The sequence below is a fragment of the Furipterus horrens genome, unplaced genomic scaffold (genome assembly GCF_987537825.1).
Source record: "Furipterus horrens unplaced genomic scaffold, mFurHor1.1.pri manual_scaffold_2, whole genome shotgun sequence".
Lineage (NCBI taxonomy): Eukaryota > Metazoa > Chordata > Mammalia > Chiroptera > Furipteridae > Furipterus > Furipterus horrens.
In genome coordinates this window covers 116493532-116515708 of record NW_028327172.1, presented here as the reverse complement: position 1 = coordinate 116515708, position 22177 = coordinate 116493532, and the positions used below count along the sequence as shown (strand labels likewise).

General features: G+C 39.9%; 1 protein-coding gene across 1 annotated transcript in view; it reads left to right on the top strand.

The window, feature by feature from the left end:
- CUNH4orf54 (chromosome unknown C4orf54 homolog) overlaps positions 1–2719 on the top strand; it is a 37217-nt gene extending 34498 nt beyond the window's left edge. The window contains 1 exon segment of the mRNA XM_090267358.1: positions 1630–2719. The gene's annotated coding sequence lies outside the window, so the exon portion shown is untranslated.
- Positions 2720–22177: the final 19458 nt, after the last annotated feature.

Genomic DNA, 22177 nt, shown 5'->3' with positions numbered 1-22177 from the left:
GTTCTTTTACTAGCTAGGTTTAGCATGATTTCAGATGCAATTGTGAAAAGTAGTGGTTTTTAACTTCTTTGCTTTGCTTTAATTTTTCCATTGGTGCAATGTCATGACACTATTTGTTGCCTTAAAATAGAATGGCTTAAAATAATGAAGAGCCAGTGATTACATTAAAATTAAGTTCTTAGTCTCAGGAACATATAAAATATCTATTTCCCTCTAGTAACCCAAACTTAGTTATAAGTGTATAGCATTTTTTGGTCTTCTTCAATGATTCCCTCCATAGCGGCATACTCCTGGTTCTCATGGATTGTTTGGAGTCCGAAGAGTGACCGGTTTGGGGTGATAGAGTAGAATGTAAGCTCCTATTCAGTGGCTCTGACTGTCTCCAGCCCTAGCCATACCAATAGCAGTGACCTGGGATTACATCACTTGCTCCTTGTGGTTGTAAGCGACATCAAGAGTCCGAATCATGAAATCTTTCATCAACATTCAATACTGACTCAGTTGTAACCCAGTTCTGAAGGTTATTTTAGTGAGTGTTCACAGTGAATCTTAAAGAGCTGATTGGTCAGATAAATACTTAGTATGTCAGAATTAATAAGTTTGTTAATATATATTTGACAAATGTTAGATTGGGATATAATAATATAAATAATACCTTGAAGGTTTTTCCAGGTTTTCTTATTTAAGGCAGCTCCTTAACTTATTTGTTCAAAGAGAAAGCATTCTGGTAATATTTCTAAAAGCCTTATTTTGATCTTAATGTCATCAATTTTTGGTTTCTGCTTATAAATGCTTCTTGAAGCCACAGAATTTTATGCTATTCATGATTGAAAGTGTGGATAAAAACCCATGAGACTGGTTTTTGTATGATTTATGTAACCTCATTATTTTGTAGCTATGCTTCTTATCTCAGACTCTTCTAAAAAAATAATTCAATTTCACTTTCAGGGCCTTCCTTGCAGGAATATAAAGGAATACTTCTCCTAAAAATTATGTTGGATGAAAAGAAAAGTTTGAGGGAGGAAAAATCAACTGGCTTTGCTCACAATTCAATCACTCATTGGGTCCATGAGCTATGGGATGTAGTGATAGCCTCTATGAGACATGAAACATGAAATAAGAAGCAGCCTCTGAGTATGGAAAAGATGCCCCTGTCCCCATATTAGGGAAAGTGTTATTCCTTTGTTACAGAGGTCTGCTTACCCAGGTGTATCCACACATTCACCCTAGACATTACTGAATTTCACCACTGGGGAACTAGTTACAGCATCAACCTTTCCCCATTTTCAATAGAGATGGGCTGGGTATGAGGTCACTTAATATTGAAACAAGAAAGTAGAAGCAATTTCAAAGATCTGAAACCTATAGTACTCAAAACTGTACTATGAATCCTCGGGTATTTGAACACATCTGGTGCAACTTATACAGGATTTGGATTGATACTACCAGAATTGATAAGACTGTTATAAAACTATGTGTGACTTCTAGGAAAACCCAATAGTCATGCTGAGTAGTGAATTGCTTGTCAATTCTACAAAAAGAAAGACTCTCTTAGAATATGTGGTAAAGTTCTTAGCTACCAACACTCTGGGGCCCCATAAGTTATTTATCATTATTTATTGCCAACAGATCTGAGCCTTAAATTCTCACATTGAGGTAAACTAGGACAGACACTGGGAAAGAAGAGAGAACTTTTCACTTGTTGGTTCTATCAGAGAGGCCAAGTCCTCTGAGGAGCCATCAAGGATGAGGTAAATGTCTAAGTGGTTAAGAATGTAACTTTAAAATAATATTCTATGAATATGACATTGTCTATTGCAAATTTTGTGGTACTCTATTTCCTCAAACCATACAAAGCTGCTAGGCCATTCACTACCTCAAATTATTGATAGGGAGGAACATTTTCAAAGACTTGAGATAAATCTAAATCTGCATTGTCATTGTCTTATCATTTCCTGAGGTCGCATTGATATTTGAAAGAAGTTGTGGCACCCTTCCTTTTTTAACCAAAGTTAGGTAGAATAGGAGTCAAAGAATATTCCAACCCATGAAAGTATTTCCCTAGCAAGGTCCCTTTAGCGACTGAAATACCCTCTTATGTTTTAGGTACACAGAACTATTAGTGAAGCGGGTGGCATGTTCTAAATAGTGCCTTGAGCTCAAATCTAATTAGATTTGCAGAGTCTGGCTTTTGCTGCTTTCTCTCAGGGTTACAAGTGTGACTCAGTTTTCCGGAGGAACTGCAGGGCATTGTGTATAGAAATCTTGACCCATTTTCTCTTTTTTTCCTTGTTGGTTAAATTGTGAGGTTGAAATATGCTCTATTTGAATTGTTTTTTTTGAAAACTGAGCACATTTGTAACCAGTATGAAAATTTAATTAACCAGAATGTATTTTCTTAAGAGCACTCACTGAAATTGCCCTTAGGGTTAAGTGAAGCCCAGATATGCTGTCAATGACTTAACTTATAGGCTGTCTGTATGTCTATACATGTCTCTGTGTATATGGCTCTCTGCATATCATTGAGTAAATAAGTTAAAACAAAATACTTTTTGACATCTCTATGATAAATTTCAAAATGTTAACACATATTTCAAATTCATCCTTTTATTACTAGAAAATGCTTATTAATATAAATGTTTTTCTTAATTTCAGATTTGACTTTATGATCCTTGCCTCTTAAAGAGATTTAATGTGTTTAAATTATTTTCATATTTCATGTGTTTACTACAAATTGAATGCTCATGCTATCTGAAATAATACTTTAGACTGCAGGGCAGTATTGATTCCTAAGTAGATTGACTATAATTTCATAAGTATATATAAATATATATATATATATATATATATATATATATATCCATGAGAAAACACATTCAATAACAGTTTCTGTGTTTAAAAACTATCATGGTATACCTTTACCTATGTGGTGCTTGAGGAGTTTCATTCTACAGTTTACAAGGTGTAGGTTTGCACCCCCAGATTCTCAGGGTATGCTATTTTACCCAAATACTTGAAAGTAAAAGGTGCCCTGTATTTTATTAGTACTGTTGAGGGGGAAAATGATAAATTCTCTGTAGGTTTGTTTTAGAAAAATCAAATTTATAAAGTATGTTAGACTTTTACATAATTTCTAAGGAGATATAGATATGATATATATTTTCAAGAGACTGTTTCTACATTCTTAACTAACTTCTGGGTCCTAAGTAGACCTCACAGGTGCATAAAATCATTAACAAAGCATGTAGCATTTGCTAAATTATACCTCGAGCTTGAATCCAATCAGAATTACAGACTCTGGAAAAAAAAGCATGTTTGTCTGTGGCCTGTGTGATTAGAAGGCCCAGGGGAGGATTCTGAAAATCGGACTTGTTTGTATGCCCCGTGTCTCAGAAGAGAACTGAACGTTCACATGCGGTATTTGTAAGCTGTTAATATTCTCGTTCCGTGTTGCAGCAAGAGCATATTGTTAGATTTATTCCTATTTAATTCATAATGGTGCAGTGTTTTATTCTTTTTTAAGTTTCATAATTGCGTTTTACAAGTTGGTGTTAATGGCAAAAAGTCCTTTCCAGAACTTTTTGAAATTATCTATTATACCCATATGTATTTTCCCTTCCCCTTTGAAGATGTAGGTTTCTGAATTTACATTTAAATCATATTGTTGTATGGTAAATACAGTGGTGGTTGGAAAGAATGTGAAGACTGAGGAAGTTATGTCCTAAAAAGAGAAGAGTAAATTGTGTGATGAATGGAGGAAGACATTGGATAATGCTGAATTATACCCCTGGCGATGGAAAAAGCTAGTGGTAAATGGAAAGAATGTGAGAATTTGAACTGCTTTCAAGATAGAAATTCTGGTGGAAGAGTTCCTACTCTAAGTATGATGTGACTCAGTTATAGAATGCACTGAGCTTGGCCAGTGCGCTTGTGAATCCAGCCCAACAGGTCTGAGAATTACATTATTAGTGTGTTGCATATGGACAAAACTACTTAGACAAAGCCTCTATGAGACTAGTCTACTTACCTTAATTGCCAGCATCTGTAGGTGATTGTGCAATCTTGTGTAAAGGTCTTTTATTTTGACTATTGAAAAAAATGTTTTGTTGTTGTTGTTGTTGTTTTTTCCAGTAAAAAGTAACTACAAAGAAAACATGCATTTTTTTGTCTTCATTTTAACTCAAAAATAAGCTTTGGACATTTTCAGTTTCTTCTATATTCTAACTTAAGTGCTTTAACTAAAATACTTGAATGTTTCACTTCCAGGTTATATTAGTTTTCTATTGTTGCTGTAACTGCAAACTTAGTGGCTTAAGACAAAGCAAATCATTATCTTGCAGTTCTGGAGGTCAGAAGTCTGAGATGGATCTTTGCCTAAACCCATAATATTTCACCTGACCAACCCAAGGAATCTAACTGCTTGCATCACTAAGTAACATTGTGAGGAGCATCTAATAGTGTGTGTGATGCTCCAACGACACCAAAGAACAACCCAAACAACCATGTCCGAGAGAGCCCACACAGAGGCCCAGGAAAGTAATTGTAGTTATCCTTTTCAAAACCTAAATATGAGAGGCACACATCTTGGAGACCTATTGCACAGTGAGTATCAATGTTGTAACACGTCCCTTAAGTCAACCACTAGCTAACTAAAGTCATTATAAAGCTTAAGATTAAAGCCCAAGAATGACTTGAAACCACATTTCACAGAGAGGAACATCCAGGACTCCTCACATATGTCCAGGGTTGGGGGTGATTGTGCAGGAAAGAAAACTGAGGGCAGTCCCAGGCCTTCTCATATTTTCCTGAGTCACCTCTGACTTCCAGCTCCTGTTCCCAGTGAATTCTCATATTCCATTCTCCATCTCGCCTCAAGCATGCACTGTTTACTCTGCACTGCATTAGCCCACCAGACTTCAGTGCAGTACCTTTCCAATCCTGAGCACTGTGGACTCAAGCCTGTGTGTGTGGTAGGATTTTGCTGAAGGTTTAGGGTATATGGAATAGAGATTAGCAGGTGCTCCATCATGTAGCAGCCAGCTACATGGGCGAATATTTTAAACCTGAGCCACTTACATACCTGTTTTTTCTTTAAAATTTATTTTTATTTTTTACTGTTTTGCCTATTTTATTGTTATTCTTTTACAGTTATCCCAATTTTCCCCCTTTTCCTCCTCCAACCAGCCTCCCTGCTCCCTCAGGCAATCCCCACACCCTTGTCCATGTCCATGGGTCATGCACATGTATTCTTTGGCTATTCTATTCCCTATGCTGTACTTTACATCCCCATGGCTACTCTGCGACTACCACTTTATGTTTCTTAATCCTGTCACCTTTTTTGCCCCATCACCCTAAGCTTCCTCCCATCTAGCAAACATCAAAATGTTCTCTGTATCTATGTTTCTATTTCTGTTATGCTTGTTTGTTTATTTTCTTTTTTAGGTTCAATTATTGATATCAATACATATGTATTTGTGCCATTTTATTGTTCATATCTTTGACCCCCATCTTCATAAAAATGACCCTTTAACATTTCATATAATGCCGTTTTAGTGGTGATGTACTCCTTTAGCTTTTTCTCATCTGGGAAGCTCTTTATCTGTCCTTCGATTCTAAAAGATGGCTTTTCTGGATAGAGTAATCTTGGTTGTAGGTCCTTGCTTTTCATCACTTGGAATATTTCATGTCAATATCATCTAGTCTAAAAAGTTTCTTTTGAGAAATCAGCTGACAGTTTTATGGGGGTTCCCTTGTAGGTAACTAACTGCTTTTCTTTTGTTACTTTTAAGATTCTCTCTTTGTCTTTAACCTTTGGCATTTTAATTATGATGGGTCTCCGGGTGGGCCTCTTTGGATTCATCTTGTTTGGGACTCTCAACTTTCTGGCCTTGTGTGTCTATTTCCTTTACCAAGTTAGGGAAGTTTAAAAAAATTTTTTTTTCAAATACATTTCCAATTTATTGCTCTCTCTTTTCTTCTTCTGGCACTCCATGATGAGAATGTTGGTATGCTGGAAATTATCCCAGAGGGTCCTTACACTATCCTCATTTTTTGGATTCTTTTTACTTCTTGCTGTTCTGATTGCTCTTTTCTTTCTATCTTATATTTTAAATCACTGATTTGATTCTTGGCTTCATCCACTCCACTGCTTCTTCCTCGTAAATTGTTCTTTATTTTAATTAATATATCCTTTATTTCTGACTGGTTCTATTTTATGGTTTGCATGAACTCTCTCTGAGTTCATCTGCTCTTCCTCTAAGTTCTATGAGCATCCTTATAACCAGTGTTTTGAACTCTGTATCAACTAGCTTGCTCGTCTTTTTTTTTTTTTTTTTAGTTCTTTTTATGGAGTTTTGTTCTGTTCTTTCATTTGGGCCATGTTCTTTTTCTCTTCATTTTGGTTGCCTTCTTCTGTTTGTTTTTATGTATTAGGTAGAGCTGCTACACCTCCCAGGCTTGGTAGAGTGGCCTAAAACAGTCGGTGTAATAGAATCCCTGAAGGCCCTACTGGCTTACAAGGCCACGCCCACTCCCAGTACACTTCAAGCTCTACGGGCTGCCAGGAGCAAAGTCCAGAAGACCGCCCGCCACTGTGCCAACACCTATTGGCTAAACCTGTGCAGAACCATCCAGGAAGCCGCTGATATAGGCAATGCACGAGGAATGTATGAGGGTATCAAGAAGGCAACAGGCCCAATCCCCTCCAAGATCGCCCCCCTTAAGTCCAAGACAGGTGAGGTCATCACTGACCAGGAACAGCAAATGCGGCGGTGGACCGAGCACTACCTCGAGCTGTACGCGACGAGGAACACCGTAACAGACACTGCTCTTAACGCCATCCCAGACCTACCAGTCATGGAGGAGCTAGACACCCCACCTACTGCGGCAGAGCTCGGCAAAGCCATCGACCGCCTCGCTTGCGGGAAAGCACCAGGAAGCGACGGAATCCCTCCAGAAATCCTAAAGAGCGGGAAACCAGTCCTGCTACAGCCGCTCCACCATCTACTCTGTCTCTGCTGGAAGGAGGGTTACATCCCCCAGGATATGAGAGACGCCAACATTATCACCATGTACAAGAACAAAGGAGACCGCAGCGACTGCAACAACTACCGGGGCATCTCTCTCCTCAGCGTCGTCAGCAAAGTATTCGCCCGGGTCGCTCTTGCCCGCCTGCAGACCCTTGCTTCCCGCGTCTACCCAGAGTCCCAGTGTGGCTTCAGAGCTGGCCGATCAACAGTGGACATGATCTTCTCCCTACGCCAGCTGCAGGAGAAGTGTCACGAGCAGCATAAACCACTCTACCTCGCCTTTATCGACCTCACGAAGGCGTTTGATCTGGTCAGTCGAAGCGGACTCTTCAGCTTGCTACAGAAGATTGGCTGTCCACCACATCTGCTTGCTGTGGTCATGTCCTTTCACGACAACATGCACAGCACGGTGTCCTACAACAGCGCAACCTCTGAGGCCTTCCCAGTCAGCAGCGGAGTAAAGCAGGGCTGCATCCTTGCGCCTACGCTGTTCGGAATCTTCTTCTCCATGCTCCTCCAATACGCCTTTAAGGACTGCAGCGAGGGTGTCTTCATTCACACCAGATCCGATGGCAAGCTCTACAACCTGGCCCGTCTACGAGCCAAGACCAAAGTCAAAGAGGTGCTCATCCGTGAGATGCTCTTCGCCGACGACGCAGCCTTGACATCACACTCCGAAGAGGGACTCCAGCAGCTAGTCACTTGCCTTTCCCACGCATGCAAGGAGTTCGGACTAGCCATCAGCCTGACGAAGATGAACGTTATGGCTCAAGGCACGGGGACTCCCCCATGCATCACCATCGACGGATACACCCTGGAGGTTGTCAACGACTTCACTTACCTCGGGTCCACCATCTCGAGCTCTCTGTCAGTTGACTTGGAGGTCAACCGGAGAATCGCCAGGGCAGCCACAGTTATGGCCAAACTGAACCGGCGAGTGTGGAACAATTCCAGCCTCACTGAGAAAACCAGACTGCGCATCTACCAAGCCTGCGTACTCAGCACTCTCCTCTATGGCAGCGAGACGTGGACCACCTACGCAAGGCACGAAAGGAAACTCAACAGCTTCCACATGAGGTGCCTGCGACGCGTCCTGCATGTCGCCTGGCAGGATAAGGTTCCCAACACCGAGGTGCTGAAGCGAGCCAACATGAGCAGTTTGCATGCAGTTCTTAGTGAGAGACGCCTCAGGTGGCTCGGCCATGTCAAAAGAATGGATGCAGGCCGTATTCCCAAAGACCTCCTCTACGGCGAGCTAGCAGAAGGCCAGAGGATGACAGGGCGCCCAAAACTGCGGTTTAAAGACATCTGCAAAAAGGACATGACACAATGCTCCATCAATCTCAACACATGGGAAGTCCAAGCAGACGACCGCCTAGCCTGGAGGCTCACGGTCAGACAAGGTACGTCACGCGCAGAGGCTGCGCGCAACGAGGAGGCGGTCCAGAAAAGATCAAGGCGGAAGCAGCGTCAACAGCAGCAACAACAGCCATCTGCCTTCACCTGTAACAAGTGCGGCAGGGATTGTCACTCTCGAGTCGGACTGCACAGCCATTCTCAGCGGTGCAGATAGACTCTCAAGAAGCTACACCATCGTCTCTCGAGACGGACGGCTGCCGATGAATAGAATCCCTATAGGGTCCAGTGGTATAGCCTCCCCTATTACCCAAACCAGGTACTCAAGGTGTGCCCACTATGTGGGCTGTGTACACACTCCTGTTATAGTTGAGCCTTGATTGCTATTGACACATCCAAGGTCAGCCACTGCCTCTGCTCTATCTGGGGTTACACAGTGTGAAATACAAAGTGATCTGCAAATGACTACTACTTGTACTGGGCTTGAGGTGCCCAGGTGAGGCCAAGTTGTGGCCTAAGGCTGGCTGCTGCTAGTGCCAGGCCTGGGGCCACTTAGTGAGGGGTGTGGGGTTCACTTAAGCCAGATGCTGCTTGTTAGAGATAATTTAGAAAAATCTGAAACATGGGCCAAGACAAGCCATTCATATAGAAAAGCCACTGGAAATTAGTTGGGGTGGGCCAGAAAGTTTGGTGGGGCAGTGTCTCAGAGAATTACCAGGGTGGGGCAAACAGTGTGAGCCAGGTTGATGAGGTTTCAGATATGACACACACCCACTTGCCAGCTCTGTGGGTCTGTGGGGAGAGCCCTCAGAAATGAAAGAGTGGTCTCTGTTAGCACTACTGTCTGGGAGAAAGCTGCCACCCCAGCTTTTGTCCTGGTGCCAGATAGTTCAGTTCCTCCTCATGTCTCTGATGCCTTTCAATCTATTGACCCATGCTTGAACTCAGAGCAAGTGAGTCTGAGTAGGTCTTTGCATGGGCCCTTTAAGAGGAACTGCCAGAGTCTAGCAGTTTTTGTTTTCCATAGTTTCAATCCCTGATGGTTTTTACAGCTAGAAGTTATGGAGACTTATCTTTCTGGGGGCCTGGTGTGGGGCTGAGATGTCTTACTCCTTAGATATCCCTCCTAATTTTTACCTTCCCCATGTGGGTTGGGATCAGCCCATTCCATGTCTCCATCCACATCTTCTTTAATTCCATAGTTGTAGGACTTCCATTCAGCTCAATCTGATGGTTCTCTATTATGATTGTTGTATAGTTTAGTTGTAATTTTGATGTGGTTCTGTGAGGGGGTGAGCCATGTTTTCCTATGCTGTCATCTTGACTGGAAGTTTCACTTTTCTGTTCCTTAGCTTGCTGGCTCAGAATCATATAATTTCCTATATCTTACATAGGACAATTTAGCCACCTATTGAATCCCTGCTAATGCAGACCCACTACTCTATGTCTAAAAGACTTCATATTCATAACCAAGCATGGTCATTGCTCTAGCTGTGTACTGCTGAGTGATAATCCATTTCCAAAGTATGGCTTAGAGTCCACAAAAATTATTTATTTAGCTCAGGAATATGCAATTTGGACAGGACTGAGCATGAGGGTTTGGTTCTGCTTCACACATGAGTTTGACAAGGGACTGGAGAATCTATTTCCGAGAAGGCTCTCTCACATGACTGGAGAGCCAATGCTAGTTATCAGCCGGGACAGTCAGCTGGACTTCTCTGTGAGCTACTTGGGCTTCCTCAAAACATGGCAGGTGGGTTCCAACAATGAGCATCTCAAGAGACAGGAAGGAGATACTGCCAGTTTCTTAAGGTCTAGTTCAGGAAGTGACACAGCATCGCTTTCACCAAATTCTATTTGAGTAGCAATAAAGAACCCAGATTCAGTGGGCAGGAATACAGATCCCATATCCCAATAGGAACAATGTAAAATAATTTGGGAACATGATTGAAAACCATAATCCTCATTAAGGAGTGTTTTAAAACTGTTACTTAAAAAAATGTATTATAAAGTCAATCCTTAGATTACTGTAGGCACGGTAAAAAATTCTAGAAAAAAATCTAGAATGAGAAGTATATATAAGGTTCGATGGGCATGCTTTTTGTGTGTTGGCCATACATTGGAGTCTCATAAGGCAGAAATCACTGTTGTATTTCCATTGTGGAGGACATCAATGTTCTTTAGGAATGAAAAAAAAAAAAAAAGCCTACTATATGCCAGGTACTCTAATTCATGAAGAGGTTAGGATTTCAGGAAGCCTTTAAATATGGTAAGAATGCCTGACATGCAGATGAAGCTAGCTAGTCTAAGCCTTGTCAAAGGCACAGAGATTGAAAGAGGAAACTGGCTAATGGCCACAAAAAAGATATCCAAGCCAACGACCCAGCATGGGGCAGGAAGAGAGCAAAGAGGGCTAAATGTGATGAGAGCACATTAAGGCCAGAGCAAAAGAGATTGAAAGTGAAGGAGTGTTTAGTTGTGCTGAAGGCAGGGGAGTTACTGAAGGGTGATAAGGGAAGAGTGTAACTAGAAGGAGCATGGCCAAAGCCCTTTGATAAGAAGTGTTGTGAAAAGGCAGTCATCAAAGACATAGCAAAAACTGATATTTCTTTCTGCCCCTTGAAGTTACTACCTAATTAACAGATTGTCCCTTGTGTGTTCTCTGAAAGCTTTATACCTTCAGTACTACTGGGTAAAGGCAGATTTCATTATATACATATGTACACATACACACAAACACACATTAGTTATATTATTGCTGAATAACTTTATATACATTATTAAAATGAGAGAATCATAACAAGATATTACCTTTGGCCTGTAGTTAGCGTTTAAGAAATATTAACTACTATAATATACCCCTTCATTATAGTATTTCTGCTTCTGAAAAATTCAAATTCACTGCTATACAGGTTGCTTAAAGATAATTCAAATTTATTGGTATATTCTTCAAAGGAAATTTAGAAAATGTTAAAATGTCATAAAAAACTGAAAAGTAGGGCAAATTCTTAATCACTCAGAGGGACTTACTACACAAATTACCTCTAAAAATAAATACTTATTAGGGTATTCTGTAGACTACTCATTTACTTCATAAAATTATAAACCTTATTTTCCTATATATATATATTTTTTAATATGTTTTATTGATTATGCTGTTACAGTTGTCCCAATTTCTTTCCCCCCTGATCCCCTCCACCCAGTGATGCCCCCTCCCTCCAGCTGTCGCCCCCTTTTAGTCCATGTCCATTGGTTGTGCATATAGTTCTTCTCAACCTCTTCCTGTCCGCTCCATTCCCTCCTACTATGCTTAATTCTTGCATCGTCTCCCTCCCTTTTCCCCCTTCCCCCTCTCTGCTGACCTCCCCCCAATACGTTCCCCATACCTGTAATTCTTTTTCCGCTCTCGTTGCCTATTTAGTTTGCCTTTGTCTCAATTCCCTAGCTTCTGTCGTTGGTTGTTGCGATACAGTTTTCATTTTAATGTTCATAGTTTTGATCCTCCTTCTTCTAAACCAGTCCCTTTAACATCTCATATAATAGTGGTTTGGATCTAATGAACTCCTTCAGTTTTACTTTGTCCTGGAAGCACTTTCTCTGCCCTTCTATTCTGAATTACAGTTTTGCTGGATAGAGTATTCATGGCTGTAGGTTTTTGATTTTTATTACTTTGAATATTTCTTGCCAGTCCCTTCTTGCCTGCATGGTCTCCTTTGAGAAACCTGCTGATAGTCTAATTGGGACCCCTTTGTACATAATTATTTTCTTCTCTCTTGCTGCTTTTAAGATTCTCTCTTTATCCTTCATTTTTGACATTTTGATTATAATATGCCTTGGAGTGGTTCTCCCTGGGCCCAGTTTTTTTGGAACTCTCTGTGCTTCCTGGACCTGTAAGTCTATTTCCTTCCCCAACTTCGGGAAGTTCTGCTTCATTATTTTTTCACATAATTTTTCAATTTCTAGTTCTTCTTCTTCACCTTCTGGCAATCCTATAATTCTAATGTTTGTTCACTTATAGCTGTCCCAGAGGTTTCTGAGCCTCTCCTCATATTCCTCACTTTTTGTTTCCTCCTTCCCTATGTCCCGATTTGTTGATTTGATCTCTGGTTTTCATTTCCTCACCACTTGTCTTGTATGTGTTTTTGTTCATTTCAGAAGGGCTAGCTTTCATCCCTTCCCCATCTTGTTTCATATCTTTTGTTAATTCTGTAAGCTGCTTTATGACTATAATCTGAACCGAGACTCAGAAAGTTTTTCTATTTGTTCATTGGTTAATTCCTTTATCTGCTTTTTGGTTAGCTTCATGACTGGTATTTCAATCATTATTCCTGTCATTCTGGCCGTTTTCATTTATCTTTCTTTCTTGGGCAGGGCTATCATACCTCCTACGCTATCGGGTGCAGCACCCTGAGCACTCATCACAACCCTGCGATCTTTTTCTAACACATTAGAATCGCGAGCTGACGGGTCTTGACTGCCACTGGGACTGCTTCCCTGGTGTTTCTCACAGTCCCGTCGCTATTCCCGCTGCTATCGCGGACAGCACAGCCTGACCTTCCCGTCTCAGTTTCGCCCCTCCTACCTGTCCGAATGAGCACCACTGTTTATAACTTCATACGTTGGACTTCCATGTAGTTTTATTTTCTGGAATTTCTGGTTATTTTTGGTTTCGAGGTAGTTGTATTCCTTCTTAGTTGTGGAGGGAGACAGAGTGTCAGTCTAAGCCTCCATCTTGGCTGGAAGTTTTTTATTTTTTTCTATATTCTAATACTTGTATCATATTTCCTCATATTGCTGCATAACATGTTTAATCAATCTCATACTTTTAAATATTCAGTTTTTATAACTTTGCGCTGTGAAAATAATACTGCAACAAACATCTTTGAACACAAATCTTTCCAGGCATATTTGAGTATTTCCTTGAAATAAAGGCCTCTAAGTAGAATTACTGAATAAAAGGATATAAACATTCTTAAAACTTTTGGCACATGAGATTTTGGGATGTCTCCCTACCTGCTATCCAGAGGTAGATGTAACGACGGGCTCACTGGATGCACTGGGCGCACGCCCTGGGCCCCGACTTCTGAAGGGTCCCACAAAACCCGAACTTCACACATTTTTCTAAGGACACCAAGTTTGGTTTCATATGTGCAATTTTAATTATGTACAAGTTGTAAATTTGCGGGGCCCTTCAGAAGTCGGGGCCCAGAGCGCCTGCCCGGTGTGCCCCCACCATTAAATCCGCCTCTGGCTATATCCCAACTCTGCCACCCACAAACATGCAAACACACTACTGAGAAACTTCATATTTTAGCACCTCACCTGTTTAAAATTACCCTGAAAACGGAGGAATGAGAGGCTCCTAGTGATTTACTAAAATACATATCTTATTGCAGTAAGTACAAACTCTTCACAAACACACACACCCGCAGTTTACAAACATCAGGAGAGACCAACGGTCTTATGATTTTACTCGCAACCTTGATGCATTAGGACGACATTGGAACCAAATGAGCTATCCTGCCAGAGCAACTTCATCTGTTTTCAGTGCAAATCCTCAGCCCACCTCAGGCTAGTTGAATCTCAAATGGAGGTGAGCTGCAGAGATCTGGCTTAACAAACATTTCAGGTGATTCTTATGGACACAATTTTGAGAACCACTGCTCTGGACCAAGTGACAACCACAGGGTGACCATTTCCTTGGAGGGAAACAAGATTGCTGATGCTCCTGAGTAGAGAACTCTGCTCTTGCATACCAGTCCCCAATGAGACATTCCCTTTTCAGTCCTTATTTTCCTCAATGATTTATTTTAAGTGGAGACAACAGACCTTGTTTCAGGGTTTTTGTGAACGTTTTAAAGAGATCGTGCATAAGAAATGTTGCTTTCCTTCTTTTTTAGGCAAAGTTAATCAAGCCTTTATTTTTTTCCTTTGAGGGGAGTGTAAGAGCCCTGGACGATGAAGGGGGAGTAAACTGCTTTGCTCTGGAGGCTCTGACACAGGTCTGTGTGCCTCAAAGGGCTCCTTGGCCACCCCGAAAGCTGTGAGTATCCTGCAGGTGAGGAGTGCACTGACATCACAGGGAATAGCTCTGTAGTTACTGAACACCAACTTTGCACTGTGTGGGGGCTACTAAGGACTATATATGTGATCCTGAGCTTGAGAAACTCATACTTTATTTGGAAAGATGAGATATTTAGATAATAAAAGTAATTTTTAATGACACAAGACAAGGGAGAAGTGCAGTCATCTAAATTGGGATGGTTAATTCCCAAATGAGCGGTACATGTAATAACCTACCTAGGAAGTAGGTACTGTATACTCAGTAGTGGCAGTTTCTATGTGCAAGAAATGTAGTGGGAGCTGGATTTGATTAGATTCATCTGGGCAGAAGGGCTGGGGGTAGGATGAGAGTGGAGAAAGTGGAACAGCCAGTCGTTTGTGTGTTTGCAGAGTACATGTGGCAGGAACAGGAGAATGTTGTTCAAGAAGAGTAGTACATATGAGGCTGGGTGAAATGTTGAACCTGAGTATGGAGAGAGCATTGACTTCCAAATTTAGGAGCTCAGACTGTATCCTGGATAGGTAGCAGAGTACAGCAGGTCCTTGAACAACATCCTTTCATTCAGTGTTGATTTGTTATAATGTTGAAAAATATTGATTTTTAAGCTGGGGCCACTGTCTGGAGTTTGCACACTCTCCCTATATCTGCATGGGTTTTCTCTGGAGACTCTGGTGTCCTTCCACATCCAAAGATAAATTGGCAAGTCTAGATCATCCCAGTGTGAGTGAGTGTGGGGTGTCAATGCTCTGTGATGAAAAGCCATTCTTTCCAGGGTGGGCCCCACCTTGTGCCCTGAGCTGCCTGCAGAGGCTCTGGCTATTCATCCCCCTGAAATGGAATAAACAGGTTGGAAAAGAATGATCTTACTTGTGTATATTAATCTTTCTTAAATGTATGCATAGCTCACATTTATCCCAAAGTTTCATAGTAGAAGTGTTTTGGATCTTTATTTAGAAGTCGGGTCATTTTTTTGTGACCAGAAATATGCCATATGAACTTAACTCTTGTTTATATCAATTAGCCTGTGGTAACATTGATTTCCTTGTATGATTTTTCACTGAAACTTATAGTTCCCAGGAACCTAGCACCCAAAGTTAAGTGAAGACTTATTATACAATGGTTAGGCACCTGAACTCTGGAGGGAGATTTCTGGGTTAAATCCTGAATCTCTCTGTGCTTCAGTTCTCCATATACAGAAGGTGTATAATAATAGTTCTGACCTTATAGGGTTGTTATGAGAATAAAATGATTGCATACCTATCATATGCCTAGTGCAAGTGCGTGGCACCTAACAAATTCAATATAAAGTGTCTGACAAGTAATAAAAGTAGACGAGACTTTGGAAGACTTTGGTTAGGAGAAAATACTTGTAACATAGGAATTATCTGCATCCAATAAGTGCTTTGAATTCAGCACATCTCCCTCAGATTTCATTAAGGAGCTAATAAATTAGCTCTAATAAAGAACCTTATTGAGAAATATATTAAAACATCTCCACTGTTAAGCATTCTCTGTATCTTAATAATTTGAAAGATTCATCCCACACTGAAATCTTCCTCCATGGCTATGTTTACATGTTTAATATTCACAAATGATGAGTGGGAGAAATATAAAAAGGTGGGGATTGGTACCCCCAAACAGAATGGAGGAGAGTCACTTTTACTAACACAAAGAGTCAGGATATTTAAGCCTAAAGCCTATTCTGGAAAGAGAACGTCCAAACTTTTACATGTAATCTTAGAAGATTATGGCAGGAATCTTTCTAATAAAAATAGAAGGGTGAAAATAGCTTTCAGGTTTATGTGATGTTCCAAGTCAACTGTGAATAAATTAAACGTTTTTTAATAGGAGGGTAGCAAAGGATTACTAATTCATTCTAGATGAACTGTGATCCCATGATGGAAGGTACATAATTAGCTGGCATACCTCTGATGGTAGACTTTTTAGCAATCTAAATTATTATGTTATTTTTTAATCTTATTAAGTAGAACACCCAGTTGTACAGTAAGCTGAGAGTGAGAATCATTTGTCTGCATACTCCAGCTAAAGGCGAACAAACCATGCTTCACTTTGGGGTTTTAAAGATAATGGATACTAAAGGAATCTGATACACAGTCAAAGAAAGAAGCCAGTTTTGGTTAAGTAGTTGCTCAGATAGAAGTAAAAAGCAAACAAACAAACAAAAAAACCCCAAAAACAAAAAACACAAAACACATGGCCTTTCTCAAATATCACCTTCTTGATGATGTTTTTCTTACCTTTCTCCCCTTCATGTCCTCTTAGGATTTTGAACACATTTCTTTTACAATTTTTATACCATTGTACTAAAATTATTTTTAGTTGCATTGCTGCCCTTACTTCACTAAGCTGAGGCAATCCATCTTACTTTTTTTTTTTTAAACGTAGTACATTTCTTGGTCCTGATAGACCCACTATGTTATGAGGTAACTGATTAAATTAATTAATTAATCATAAGGGGTAGTTTACTGTGCAAGCTTGGACTGGATTTCTTCCGTTTCCCCCTCCAAATCCCTCACCACCCTTTCCACCTCTGTGATAATCTGGAGCAACAGGCACTGCTGTGCCCTGGTTTCAGGTTGGCTTCAATGAGTACCATACGCAAGAGATGGAGGCAGAAAAGATAGTGAAATCAGAATGTTTGGTTTTCAGTTCCCTCCAGGGGAAGTGGTAAGGGCTGCTTTGTTCCTTGAGCCAAGGCCACAGCTCCACACAGTTTATGCTCTCTGGGTTCTGATGGTCACTCTCTCCCTTCACTTTTCAGGCTCCCTGGTGCTTTGAGTGTCAAGGTGCTGCACCATCCTGGTTTCCCTATATCCTGCCCTTACCTTTATAAAGCTTACTGAGCTCCTCTCAAATTACCCACTTCAAATATGTTGTCAGTTTCATGCAGAGACCCTGTTTCCTGCAGGAACCCTGACAAAGAAAAGGAACCTGACAGTGAGGGAGACAGTGACTAAGAAATAGAAGTTTAGATACAGATATGACAATCTGCTCAAGTCCTGAGGAAGGATAATGGCTGAGTTGTGGTGCAATCTTCTGGGATTTTTTTCCCCTCTCAAAATGCTATCCATTTTACTTATGATGTGGAATCCTCTTATTATTTTTTTGAAGAAATTTCTACTGGAACTTGCTTATTTTATGGCTGAATTTTGAATTCATCCCATGCTTCCTCATTAAAATATGTATACTTTCCTCGTGGTAATTATCACATTCACAGAGAACAACTGCAAAGGAATTTGGTAAAGAAAGGATTGGTAGAATCTTAAGTCAACCTGGGGTTTTAAGAAATGGGTGAAAGTCACATTTTTACAAAATATGAAAACAATTTTTACAGCGTGAAAGCAGTATTTCTTTGATAAGCAAATAAACAATTGGCAATCTTCTCAAAACCCATGGTGCTCATGGGTGAAAGTTCAGAAAAGAAATTCACTCCATGAAGTCAGAACATAAAATGTTGGTTCATTCTGTAGTTCTATAGGACCACACATAAAAAGTTACTGTTAGTAAATAGTTATTAAATGTTTATGTGCCAGGCACTAGACCATTACCTAACTCCATCCCCACAAAAATCTGTGAGGTCTGCTTATTTTACAGCTGCATATACTGAGAGGCTTGGAGGTTTATATAGCAGCAGTATGTGAAAAAGACGAGCTTTCAGGTATGCAGGAGTATGTTACCCTAAATGGCCCTCACAGTTGTACTATTCTGTTTCCCTCCTTCTTGGCTACTGTATGTGAGAGGTTGAGATGAGGAGATTGGGGGTATGGTTTTCTTTTTGTGGTGATAAAATGTTCCCCTCAAATTGAGGTGATATTTGTATAATTTTGTGAATATACTATGTTTATATGTGATATAAAATTGGATTCTATGCTATAAATGGGTGAATTGCATGATATGTGAGTTATATCTCAATAAAGCTGCTATCCAAACAATGCACATTTATTATTGCACATTCAGACCTGCCTCCAGGAATAAAGTACTCTTCATGGAGGAAAAGACACTTGGCAAAGAAAAAAATAGAAGTGTAAAAATGGACAGGAACTTCTCATATTACCAGAGAAAGAGATACAAGAAAGACAGAGAAAGGGCAATAACTCGTAGAAATTTGTAATATAGCTTAAAGCTTTATAGCTGCTTTCCCAGGTCTGTCATTTTCATAACTACTATCCATATTCTTTTTAGCAGCAAAATTTTGAAACCAAATGATATAGGAAATACAGGATAGTGGACTCAGAAAGCAGTTTCTAGGCTTGTTAGAGGAGACGTTTTTCTGCCCAATGGAGAACATCCTGCCTAGTCAAGTAGGCAGGAAAGATAGCTTTACAGCCACCCAGAGAGGGTAACTGACATCATTCATCCTACTAGATTAATGGGTTGTGTGTATGTGTGTGTGTGGGGGGGGGGGGAACAGCGAGGGGGAAATTCTTTTTACTGAGTACATGTGCGGTAGAAGCCAAGATGGTACAGGGGGTTCCTTTTACTAAGTTCTGTGTAGTAGAAGCCAAATGACAAGCAGAACTACGAGCTATATGTAGGAGGAGCCAAAATGGTGACCATAAAAGGGGGAGGGCAAAGCCTGGGGAAAATATTGGATTGGGGAAGGGCACAGGCCTGGGAAAATCCAGGAAAGATTGGTTGGAGGAGGGCAGAAGCACAAGCCCAAGAAAAGCCAGGAAAGAGAATGGATAGCTTGAAAGAAAGCATACTCTTTCCCAAACCCAAGGAAATATATGAAAGCTCAGCAAGGACCTCAGGGCAATTGATGACCTCTAGCTGGCCACTCTCTGCATCTCTGAGAGTCTACTATCCTTTTTTGCTCTAATAAATCTTACCACTATTGCTTAGAATCCTCCCTATGTGAGGGTCCCTGACATTCTTTTCCTGTGACACCACTAAAGAACCTATTTCCTCCAGGTGCAGGGTGAGATGACTTATATCTGAATTCTAGTTTTACCACTTTCTATTTGAGAAAATGTCTTCTGTGGGGTAAATTAAATGTCTCTGTTCCCTAGTTCCTCTATCTATAATTGTACTGTCCCATTTGGTAACCACTAGCCACATATGATTATTGAACACTTGAAATGTAGCTGGTCCAAACTGATATGTGTAATATACATGAAATATATATCATATTTAAAGACCTGATCCTCCTCCACCAAAATAAAGTATTTCATTAATAAAGTTATATTAATTACATGTTAAAAGTCATGCAACTTCAGGAAGCACAGAGGGTCCCAATAAAGATGAACCCAAAGAGGCCTACTTCAAGACACATCATAATTAAAATGGAAAATTACAAATTTTAAAAACAAAGAGAGAATCTTAAAGGCAGCAAGGGAGAAACAGCTAGTAACATGCAAGGCAGCTCTGATAAGGCTCTCAGCTGATTTCTCAACAGAAACACTACAAGCCAGAAGGGACTGGCATGAAATATTTCAACTAATGAAAGCAAGGACTTACAACCAAGGCTACTCTATACAGCAAGACTCTCATTTAAAATGGAAGGTGAAGTAAAGAACTTCCCAGACAAAAGAAGGCTAAAGGAGTACAACTCCACTAAGTCAGCACTGCAAGAGATGCTAAAGGGACTGCTTTAAAAAGAAGAAGAAATAGAGGGGGAGAGAGAGAGGCACACAAGTATGGTAAAATGGCAACAAATAAGTTCTTATCAATAATATCCTTAAATGTAAATGGATTAAATGCTCTAATAAAAAGACATAGGGTAGCTGAATGGATAAGAAAACATGACCTGCATATATGCTGTCTACAAGAGACCAGCCTCAGAACAAAAAATCTACACAGGTTAAAAGTGAAGAGATGGGAAAAAATATTCCAAGCAAAGAGACATGAAAAGAAAGCTGGGATAACAATACTTAGACAAAATAGAGTTCAAAACAAAAGCCATAAAAAGGGACTAAGAAGGTCACTACATAATACTTTAGGGAGTAATCCAACAAGACAATATAACCCTTATCAACATATATATACCCAACATAGGAACACCTAAATATATAACAAAAATCTTGGAGGTATTCAAGAAAGATATTGACAACACACAGTCATTGTAGGGGATTTTAACAACCCACTGTCAATAATGGGTAGATCTTCCAGAGATTCAACAAGGTATTGTGGCACTGAATGACACTGTAGGTCAAATGGACTTAATTGATGTATATAGAATCTTTCACCCCAAAGAGGCACATTCTTTTCAAATGCACATGGAACATTCTCAAAGGTAGATCACATGGCAGGACACAAAACAGACCTCAACAAATTCTAGGAAATTGAAATCATATCAAGCAGGTACACAGATCACAGTGGGTTAAAACTAGAAACCAATCCTCAAAGAAAAAACTCAAAAAACACTCAAATACATGGAGACTCAATAACATGTTTTTAAGTAATGAACGGGTCAACAATGAAAACAAGAAAGAAATAAAAATGTATTTAAAAACAAATGAAAATGAACACCCAACTACCCTAAACCTATGGGACACAACAAAAGCAGTCCTGAGAGGGAAGTTCATGGCAATTCAAGCCTACCTGAAAAAGATAGAAAAATCTCAAATAAAAAACCTAACCCCACATCTTAAAGAACTAGTAGAACAACAAAAAAATGCCCAGAGTGAGTAGAAGGAAGGAAATAATTAAGATCGGAGCAGAATTAAATGACATAGAGACCAAAATAACAATTCAGAGGCTCAATAATTCCAGGAGCTGGTTCTTTGAAAAGATAAACAAAATTGATAAATCTTAAACCAGACTCACCAAGAAAAAAAGAGAGAGGACCCAAATAAATAAAATCAGAAATGAAAGAGAAGTTACAACCAATACCACAGAACTCCAAAGGATTGCAAGAAATTATTGTGAACAACTATATGCTAAGAAATTGGACAATCTGCCTGAAATGGACAAATTTCTAGAAACATACAATCTTCCAAAACTAAATCAAGAAGAAGCAGAAAGCCTGAACAGACTGATGACAACTAGTGAAATTGAAGCAGTAACCAAAAAACTCCTGGCACACAAAAGCTCTGGACCAGATAACTACACAGGTGAATTTTACCAAACATTTAAGGAAGCACTAACTCCTATCCTTCTCAAATTATTCCAAAAAATTGAAGAAGAGGGAAGACTACCAAAAGCAGGTAAAGACACATGAAAAAAAGAAAACTACAGGCTGATGTCTCTGATGAACCTAGATGCTAAAATCCTCAATAAAATATTGGCAATCTAGGTTCAGCAACACATTAAAAAGATCATACACCATGATCAAATGAGATTTATCCCAGGGATACAAAGATGGTACAATATTTACAAATCAATAAATGAATATAAACAAAATGAAGGAAAAAAAGTGCATGATCATATCAGTAGATGCTGAAAAAGCATTTGATAAAATGCAGCATCCATTTATAATAAAAACACTCAGCAAAGTGGAAATAGAGGGAGCATACCTCAATATAATAAAAGCCATATATGAGAAACCTACAGCCAAGGAGCAAAAATGAAAAGCTTTCCTGTTAAGATCAGGAATAAGACACAGGTGTCTGCTTTCACCAGGTGTCTTATTCAACATAGTACTGGAAGTTTTAGCCACACCAATCAGACAAGAAAAAGAAATAAAATAAATCCAAATTGGAAAGGAGGAAGTAAAACTGTCATTATTTGCAGATGACATGATAGTGTACATAGAAACCCATACAGA